Here is a 10,737-nt window from a genome sequence, read left to right as displayed (position 1 = left end):
CTGAAAAGTGCTTATAACTGCAGTCTTGCTTTCTGATTACAAAACGTTTTGAGTTCATCACGAAGCTCAAAAACACGTTTTAAATCTTTTCCTCGACAACCATCTCACTTCACTGTGAAATAACAGAGCATTGTTGGGCGCATCCAATTTGTTGCACAGTTACGAAAACAGTCGACTATTTACAAAATTGACAGAACTTATGAAGCTTTTCATTACTTCTTGTAACTCTTGTGGCAGCGTCTTCATTGCTCATATTTGCCAATGAATCATACAGTGAGCTCTGATGACTTTTGGTGACTCATTCAGTACCAAATGTTGAAATCCTGATCAACATCCTACCATAGCTGGAGCACCATCTGGGCAAACACCACAAACCTTTTCCCAAGAGATCTTATGCTCTTTCAGAAATGAACCAACAGTGTCAAACACATCACATGCAGTAGTTGTTGTTTCAAGAGGTTTGCAAAAATGAAACTCATCTTTAAAGTTGCTATCATTAATATACCTCACATAAACCGTTAACTGTGAATAGTTTTCAATGTCTGTAGATTCATCAAGCTGCATGCTAAATATTGGAAGTGGAGCAGATTTAATTTCCTGGATTACCTGATCAAGAATATCAGCAGACATGTCATGTATTCTTCTGCTGACAGTGTTGTTAGAAAGGAAATTGCACTCAATTTTGTAACAAATTCATTTTTGATCATAGCTCGAACAATGTCTCTGGCCCCTGGCAACAGTAAATCCTCAGCAGTGGTGTGCGGTCTCATAGCTCTGGGGATTCTGAGTGCCACCAACTATGAAGCTTCAATGGCTGCTACGTTTTGTTTGTGGTTCTTGCCACCAGTGTCAAGTCAGGCTTTCTTGAGTCCATCAGTTTTGCTGCTAAAATAATTGGTCTCCTTGCTGGCAAAGCTCAGATGCTAGCTATCAAAATGGCATTTTAGTTGGTTTGGCTACATAGATTCAGCTGGTAGAACTTCACAACAAATAACACATTGCGGTTTCTCAATTCCTGCTGTAATCATTAAGGTAAAACCATACTGTAAAAAAATCCTCACTGTATTTTCTTTTCTTAACATTCTTCTCCACATGATCCATTGTCATGGATGGTTTGCTAATGGAAATAATATATAGCAATAGCTTTAATAATACAAAGGATTATACATAGCATAATTCAGTCAATGCAGTTCATTAAAGTTTCCTGTGATTTACCATTCTCTGTGTTGTTGTTGTTGTTGTTGTTTTTTACATACCTGTTACTATTACAAGGGGGCAGTGTTCACATCAACCACAGCTGAATATAAAAAGACTGAGCAGCATCCAGATTAAGTTCCCATGGTACCGATATATATCTATTTTGTGCAGTAGTTGAGGATTTTACAGTGCATGATTTTACATTTACCCAGTAAATATAATTCATGAAGTCTTGTTTTACCTCCAATACTGCTGCTTTCAACACAGTAGTTGCTTTTAACAGAGTATCTGCTTTCTACACAGTATCTGCTCTCTACACATGTGACTGGTTTGCATAAGTACACTATGACGCTAACCCTGTCACATACACCTGTATTTGTATGGGGTGTATGTGATGGGTCAGTGTGATGATGTCATCACAGGTACTTGTATGTGGGCATATCTGCATGTGGGCAGACCTGCCTGGAGACAGATAGAGGAGCAGTGTCTCATTTACTAAGACCATCAGAAATATGTGTTTTCCGATGGTCTTAGGCAACTCCTGTGAAAGGGTTGTTCAACCCCCAAAGGGGTCACGGGCTGAGAAATGCTGAACTAGACAAACAAGCAGAAAATATAACTTACATAAATAAAAAATATACCAGTTACAGGTTTGTTTTGGAATGTTTTAAGCTGGGATCTCACAGCATCTGTCAAATAAAGTGCATCGTGGAGTCGAAGAAACAATGGCACCCCCTCATTCAAATCCAAATCAATGTACTAAGATGAGCAGTGAGCATCGAGCCCAGCCCCTGCAGCTCCATGGAAGAAAGACCTGGTTGTCTGTCCTCATCAAGATTATAGCCAAGGAGAAGGTGACTGATATCCATTAAGAGGGTGGCTGGCCAAAAAAAAAAAAGATCACGAAGGCAGAAGACACTGGGAGGAATGAAAGCGTTAGAGGCAACAGAGGTAAATACCATGATATACACAACCCTGCACTACTGTGATCTATGAGTAGAGAGAAGCATGGATCAACATACAGAATAAATGGGTCTGGGAGGGAGAGTGGGAGCACCCACAAATATATTAAAGTTTTTGCCACTCCTCACTTTAGGTTCTAAAGATCAGATCATCGCGCAACAATCAGCATTATTCTAAAATGGAGGATGATCACATCAGTTCACAAATTGGAAGATGGCTACATCATCACAGAACTACAAAATGACATCATTATAACTAGCAGACCACTGGGAATCATGGCCCAGCTCACTTGACATCCAACCTTCGCTATCGCAGCCATTGTTATTATCCCTTTACACCTAAGCATTCATTACTGCCAAATACGGGTTGTTAAGATAAAACATGGATAGTGTATGAATCCACATTCAAACCCACTGCCAGGGAACAAAGGTTTTCACATTGCTGATCAGAGGTCAGAAAGAACTCAATGGAGGCTGAATCTAAGTAGAGACTAAAAAATGTAAGACTCTCCCAATAAACCATAACCAAAGCCAAAATCCTGCCATCCAGTCAATGCTGACTCATGGTGACCCTATAGGACAGGGTAGAACTGCCCTTGTGAGTTTCCTAGACCGTAATTCTTTTTTTTTTTAAACATTTTATTGAGGGCTTTTACAGCTCTTGTAATAATCCATACATCAATTGTATCAAGCACATTTGTACATATGTTGCCATTATTTTCTAGACATTTATTTTCTATTGAAATAAATAGCTGACACCCTTGGTGTCAGCTCCTCTTCCTCACCCTCCCTCCCTCCCCCGGCCTCGTAGCCCCTTGATAAATTATAAATTATTATTTTCATATCTCACACCAACCTGTCTCCCTTCCTCCATGGTTTCTGTTGTTCGTCCCCGGGGGTGGGTGTGTGTGGGTGCAGTTATGTGTCAGTCATCATGATCGGTTCCCCCTTCTCCCCCTTCGTCCCCTCCTCTCCCCACCTTACCCCTGCCTTCTTGGTATAGCTACTCCCATTCCTGTTCCTGGATTCCTGTGTCATGAGCTCTTTATGTCTTATCTGCACCTGTGCGCATGCTCCAGGCTAGCCCACAGTGAAAGGCAGGGCTGGGGTCATGATAGTGGGAGGTGAGGAAGCCTCAAGAAACCAGAGGAGTATTGTGTGTTTCATTGGTGCGTTACTGCACCCTGATTGACTCATCCCTTCTTTGTGATCCCTCTGTGAGGGGATGTCCCATTGTCCACAGATGGGTTTGGGGTCTCTCTGCTCCGACCCCCTTCATTCTCAACAATATGGTTTGTTTGTTTGTTTGTTTGTTTGTTTATGTCTTCTGATGCCTATTACCCGGTCCTAGTGACACCTCAAGATCACACAGACTGGTGTGCTTCTTCCATGTGGACTTTGTTGCTTCTCAGCTAGATGCCACTAGTTTAACTTCAAGTCTTTAAGACCCTAGACGTTACATCTTTTGATAGCCGGGCACCATCCACTTTCTGCACCACATTTGCTTATCCACCCATTTTTAATTCAGCGATTGTGCAGGGAGGGTGAGCATCACAGAATGCTAGGTTGTTAGAACAAAGTGTTCTTACATTGAGGGAGGGCATGAGCAGAGACCTGAAGTCCATCCACAACCTCAGTGTACTGCCATATAAATATGTGTACATGGACCAATACCTCTATTTTATTAATTAATGTATTAAAATATGTATACACTTATGCTTATACCTCTATCCATATCTTTGCTTTAGACAGTAATTCTTTATGCAAGTAGAAAGCCCCATCTTTCTCCCACAGAGTGGCTGGTCGTTTCAAACTACAAACCTTGCAGATCACAGCTTAACCACTATGCCACCAGGGCATAGCCTTCTGCAAAACAAGTGCTCAGAATGTAAGTTCCAGTACAGGACAAAGTACAGAAGGGCTAGGTAAGGAGGAGGAATGGAAAAAGGAAACACAGGAGGCCAGATGTGCATGAATGGTTGCGTGTAAAACGGATTATGTGCTCTGTAAATCACCATCCAATTCACAAAAAGAAATTCAAAAAGAAACAGATTCCAGCTTAGGTGGCCCTGTGGGGCAATTCTTCCCTGCCACAGGGGCTGTTATGAGATGAGGTCTTCTCAATGCCACGCAACAAGAACCCCAACATTAAGGACCAGGCTGATGACGCCCCATTCTACGGTTGTAGAATTTCAGGAAGTAATTTCATACTTAAACAAAACCACACCAAACCCTGTGTCATCAAGTTAACTCTGGTGCCTTGCCACCCATGATGGTTACCACGATTTTGTAAATATGTACAAAAACAGACTGCCACATCTTTCTCCCACAGAGTGACTGGTAGGCTTAAGCCACTGGCTTTGTTTAGCAGCCAAGCACTTTAACCACTACACCCCTGGGGTTCCTTGTCACATCTTAATGGCCAGCGAGTCTTAGTCCATTGCTCATCAGTGGACTGAGAAGGAATTTGTGCTGCTGCATGGTTTTTTGCAATTTTGCAATTGCATGGTTTTCTTTCTCAGGAAACAAAACAAAACAAACAACCCCCCCAAAAGTTGCCCTAAGTTGTATATCAATAATTTGCCAAGCAAGAAAGTATTTAATACAGCACTCTTTGAAAGGGCAAACACAATAGGTTGTCCCTCCCAAATTCTTACAGGTGTTCACCGACAAAAAAAGAAACCTCATGCTCACGGTTATCAAGTCTGATGCAGACCGACTCTCAAGGGCAGCGTAGAACTGGCCTTGTGGGTTTCCTCGCCTGGACACCTCCTGGGAGGAGCAAACTTCACCTTTCTCCCCAGGAGCGGCGGGTGGTTCAAACGCTGATCTTGCAGTAGCAGCCCAACATGTAACCCACGCCACCAGGGTTCTTCTGGGTGTTAACAGAAAACAGAAAAGGAGCCGTTCAAAGGCACACACAGAATCTAGCGTGGTGTCACGTTCGTCCTCAGTACCGAGGCAGACCTACTTGTCCAAGGAGCCGGGGTCAGGGAGGTAGTAAGAGGAAACCAAAACTTGTTCCCATGTTGACCTTCGTCCTTCTGCTCCTGTACGGCCAAGTGAATTTCTAAGTGGGCCACAGTCCAGTGTGCTTCGTGGTTCCAAAGCAAGGGACTTGAGGTGTGCAAAGGTCTTGAAGTTAGGGTTGCAACTGTGCTGATGTGCCCAGAGGCGCTTGGGCTGACAAAATGAAGGGTGGACTCACGGACCACAAATGGCAAGCAGAAAGCGGTTTACTTGGAAAGGAAAGAAAAGCGCCTGACACAGGGGTGGGGACTCGAGTGAGCTGCCGCAGAACTGTGTCTGGGGGCGTGGGGGTTGTCAGGTGTAGGGTCCTTGTCCTATCTGCACCTCTGGGTTATGAATGGACCAATTGTGGGTCAGGCCCTATCTCAGGTCCAATCAGAAACCTGGTCTTGCTCTACCTGCAGCTGGGTCTTGCTGGGGCAAGGACAGGGAAGTCAGCATGCAGTACTTAGCAAAGAGAGTCTTGGGTTTGATGACCTTGGAGTTTAGAATTAGAATTAGCCTAGGGGGTCTAATGCCTGCAGGCTGAAGATTTCAGTTGTCCTAGGCTGTTGAGATATTCTGCCCACTCCCAAGTTCCACCCTGCCTCCCCCCAGGGCCACTTTCCCTCATTCTGCCTGCAGGCTCTCTCTCTCTCTCTCTCCAATCTCTCCCTAGCAATGGACAACTATGAACCATGAGGATTGCAAAACCTTGCATGGAGTCCCCGGTGGTGCAATGGTTAAATGTCAGACCACAAACCTTAAAGTTGGTTATCCAATCCGCCCAGGGTCACCTGGGAAAGGCCTGGCAATCTGCCTTTGAAAGGTCACCGCCTTGAAAACCCAGTGGAGTATAGGGCTTCACTCTGCACACACGGACTCCCCAAGTCTACTGGACAAAAGCAGGGAAGGGATGACCTCAAGGCTCGGTGGAAGGTGGACACATTTCTGAAAGCAAAGGCGCGGTGCATGAAGACAAGTGTGGGCAGGGAAGTGACCACTTGTGAGATGGCTGAGGTGGGGGTGGGGGTGGAGAGGCAGGGAGAAGCCTGAACAGACAATGAGGAGCAGAGGTGGGAGGAAGCGACTGGCTGAGGCAACTGTCCCGGGGATCACAGGAGAAACATGAGCCCTTCTTTAAATGTCATGAACATCATGGCCTGAAGGTGGCATCTTGCTATGAAGAATAAGAAGCCTTGAAAGACATGTTTTGGAAGGTCAGCTCACATCTGTTTTCTCTTTGTCATCTTCTGTCAGCACTTCTGTGAGAACAGAGCCATTACACCAGCCTTGGAAGCCAGAAGCAGCTGGTCCTCACGGCCTGGCATGTCCTAGGCCTTCAATCCCACGTCAGCGAAGAAATGAGTGGGAAACGCTGAGGATCTCAGCTTCTGCGCTCCCTTTCAGCTGCCCACCACAAAATCGCACCTGCAAACTGTGTTCCAGGTAGCACAGCGGGGCAAAATCCATTCTCATGAAGCAATTTCAAAAAAAACTAAGAGGTTTTCCAGCCTCTTATGACAGAGTAAAACTGTCCCTAACTCGACTGGAGGAGAAAGCCTCGTCTTTCTCCTGTGGAGGGGCTGGAGGTTTCAAACAGCTGACTCTGCAGTTAGCAGCCCAACTACTAACCCACTCCGCTAGGTGGGGCAAATGGTCAAGTGCTTAATTACTGAATGGAAGGTTGACAGTGGACATCCGCCCATAGGCAGCCAGGCATGTTGGGAAGAAAAGTGTGGCAATCTACTTCTGAAAGACTGCAGCCATTGAATAAAAAATCATATCATTGTGAATGAGGCGGGGAGTCCGGAGTGGAGACCCCAAAGCCCATTTGTAGGCCACTGGACATCCCCTTACAGAAGGGTCTCGGGGAGGAGATGAGCCAGTCAGGATGCAGTGTAGCAGTGATGAAACATACATCTTTCCTCTAGTTCCTAAATGCTTCCTCCTCCCCCATATGATCCCAATTCTACCTTACAAACCTGGCTAGACCAGAGGATGTACACTGGTACAGATAGGAACTGGAAACACAGGGAATCCAGGGCAGATGATCCCTTCAGGACCAGTGGTGTGAGCAGAGATACTGGGAGGGTGGAGGGAGGGTGGGTTGGAAAGGGGGAACCGATTACAAGGATCTACATGTGACCTCCTTCCTGGGAGACGGACAACAGAAAAGTGGGTGAAGGGAGACGTCGGACAGGGCAAGATCTGACAAAATAATAATTTATAAATTATCAAGGGTTCATGAGGGAGGGGGGAGCGGGGAAGGAGGGGAAAAATGAGGAACTGATGCCAGGGGCTTAGGTGGAGAGCAAATTTTTGAGAATGATGAGGGCAATGAATGTACAAATGAGCTTTACACAATTGATGTATGTATAGATTGTGATAACAGTTGTATGAGCCCCTAATAAAACGATTTAAAAAAACAAAACAAAAAAAGACCGCAGCCATAAAAAAGCCCTGTAGAGCAGCTCTTCTCTGAAGCACCTGGGGTCGCCAAACCCTGTAAACACCTTGAAGGAACTAGTTTTGTTTTGTCTGCTTGCTAGGGAACTAGAGTTTGTCTAAGAGACACGTTTCAAAGCAGCTATCTGGCCCCAGAAAAAGACCAGAACACAATAATAGTCTCAGTAGCCTCGTGAAGCTTATCAAAATGGTGAAGCTTGGTACTTTAGCTGGGTATATGGAGGCACTTTATCACAAGGAAAGATTTCCTTTGGCTTGGTTCAGAGGATGGCCCACGAAGCCCATTGTCCATTATTTCCTGTTTGGGTCCTGGTATCTTGCCTGCACCGCCAGACGACCCAAACTGGCTTCTTCAGGGTCTGGAGTTCAAATTCCAAGGACTCTGTGAAACTAAATTTGAATACTAATTAACATCCAGTGCTTAGGTTTTATAATAAGAATACATTTGCTGGGAGATGGATGTCCAGTACCCAATTTGGCCAGGGCTAAGTAATCAAGATCTTCTTGGATAAATATCTTTGAAGCTTCTGTGCAATGAAAAAGGAGGAGCACTTACTAAGGCACCAATGCTGCCTGGACGGGATGCTAAAATCCCGGGATTATGAATCTTGTGCTTTTCAATACTAATTATCAGTGTTCTCTAAGAGCAATTCTTTAGGGTCTTAAAGGGCTATCTTTAACATGAAGAAATGTTTAATTTTATTGGTCACTCACTACCCATGTGCTGTGTTCCTGGAATTGTTTATTTGTTGATGTTTCTGAAAAAGCAACAGCAGCCCCTTGTTATTGCAGAAACGCGGTCCTGCAGGGGCCCAGCAGGACCTGCTTTGATGTTGGCATTTTTGTGGCGTGCCTCCTCAGAAAGGTTTGACTGAAAATATTGTTACAGTAGGAAAAAAGCAGTGAGAGCTTTTGAAGCCAGATGTCCCTTTAAAAAAAATGCTGATGAGGATATCACTTCTCCTGCGGAGAGGGATTTCGGTTACCACGATCAAACGAAGTTATATTTAAAGTTTTGGGCTTTTTAAAATGTGTCCCAGACAAATAAAGTTGTGCATTCTAGATATGAAGTCAAAGGTCCTTCTTCTGAAGGGGACAGACTCTGGGGACTGTCTTAAATTAGGTAAGCCGTTTAGCAGTGACTTCATCTTTGGCAGGTGATAATTCTGGTAAAGTCATGTTCAGCAGGAGTGGTAGCATCCCCAAATTGAAGTCCTTTTAAAAAATTCTGTGCCTGCAAGATATATAACACATTTCCACTAGTTTTTCTGAGCTGTACCAAACACTTTGATTGCCAATGCTCTATACCTCTTTTTTTTAATGTCTATAATGAATAATTGCTGTAATGCAGTGGTTCTCAACTTTCCTAATGCTGTGACCCTTTAATGCAATTCATGTTGTGGTGACCCTCCCCCAACCATAAAATTATTTTCGTTGCTACTTCATCACTGTAATTTTGCTACTGTTATGAATTGGGCGACCTTTGTGAAAGGGTCATTCAACCCCAAAGGGGTCATGACCTACAGGTTGAGAACCACTACTGCAATGTAAGGCGCTCCGGTGGTGTCGTGGGTTACACCTGGGCTGCTAACTGCATGATCAGCAGTTTGAAACAACCAGCCCTCTGCAAGGCAAAGATGAGACTTCCTACTCCCTGAACAATTATGTCTCAGAAACCCACGGGGGCAGTTCTGCTCTGCTCTCGAGGGTCACTCTGAGTCAAAATGGACTCAGAGGCAGTGAGTTTGTGGGTGTTTTGGTTTTGGGTTTTTTTGAAAGCCTAAAATATTCAACTCTCAACATAGCGATGTGTGTCCTGGCAGGGGTTTCTAGGATGGGTGGCAGTCAACACTCTAGAATTGTTGTTGTCATCAAGGTGGTCCCAACCCATAGCGACCTTATGCACAACAGAATGAAACACTGCCTGGTCCTGCACTGTCCTCACAATCGTTCCAATGCTTGAGCCTATCATTGCAGCCACTGTGTCAATACATCCCCTTGAGGCCTTCCTCTTGGTTTTGCTGCCCTCTACTTTACTAGGGTACGGGTCTCTCCTGACAACATTTTCAAAGAAGGTAAGACAAAGTCTCACTAGCCTTGCCTTCAAGGAGCACCCTGACCAGACTTCTAACACAGATCAATTTGCCCTTTTAGCAGTCCATGGTACTTTCAATATTCTTCTCCAGCACCACAATTCAAATGTATCAATTCTTCTTTGGTCTTCTTTATTCGGTGTCCAATTTTTACATGCGTAAGAGGCAATAGAGAATGCCACAGCTTGTGTCAGGCAAACGAGTCCTTAAAATAACGCCCTTGCTGTTCAATCCTCTAAAGAAGTCTTGTGTGGCAAATTTACCTAATATAACAAATCATTTGATTGTTTGACTGCTGCTTCCATGAACAGTGATTGCGGATCCAAGCAAGACAAAATCTTTGACAACTTAAATATTTTCTCCATTTATCATGATGTTACCTAGTGGTCCAGTTGTGAGGATTTTGATCTTCTTTACATTGAGCTGTAATCCATGTAGAAGGCTGCAATCCTTGATCTTCATCAGCAAGTGCTTCATGTACTCTTCACTTCCTGCAAGCAAAGTTGTGTCATCTGCATATTGCAGGTTGTTAATAAAGTCTTCCTCGAGTCCTGATGCCCACACTCTTCTTCATATAATTCAGTTTCTCTGATGATTGAACAAATATGGTGAGAGGATACAATCAGGATGCACACATTTACTGATTTTAAACCATGCAATATTCCTTTGTTCTGTTTTCACAACTGCCTCTTGACCCATGTACAAGTTCCACATGAGCACAATGAAATGTCTGGAATTCCCATTCTTCTCAACGTTACTCATAGTTTGTTACGGTTCACACAGTAGAATGCCTTGGCACAATCAATAAAACACAAATAAACATCTTTCTGATAGTCTCTGTTTTGAACCAAGTTCTATCTGACATCAGCAGTTATATCCTTTGTTCTGAGTCCTCTTCTGACTCCAGCCTGAAGCTCTAGTAGTTCCTTATCAATGTACTGCTACAAGCGTTGTTCGATGACTTTCAGTAAAAATTTACTGGCATGTGGGATCAATGATACTTGTTC

Source organism: Echinops telfairi, unplaced genomic scaffold (assembly GCF_000313985.2).
Source record: "Echinops telfairi isolate 266 unplaced genomic scaffold, ASM31398v2 ScPeMD7_2;HRSCAF=8, whole genome shotgun sequence".
Lineage (NCBI taxonomy): Eukaryota > Metazoa > Chordata > Mammalia > Afrosoricida > Tenrecidae > Echinops > Echinops telfairi.
Note: the sequence above shows the minus strand (reverse complement) of the source record.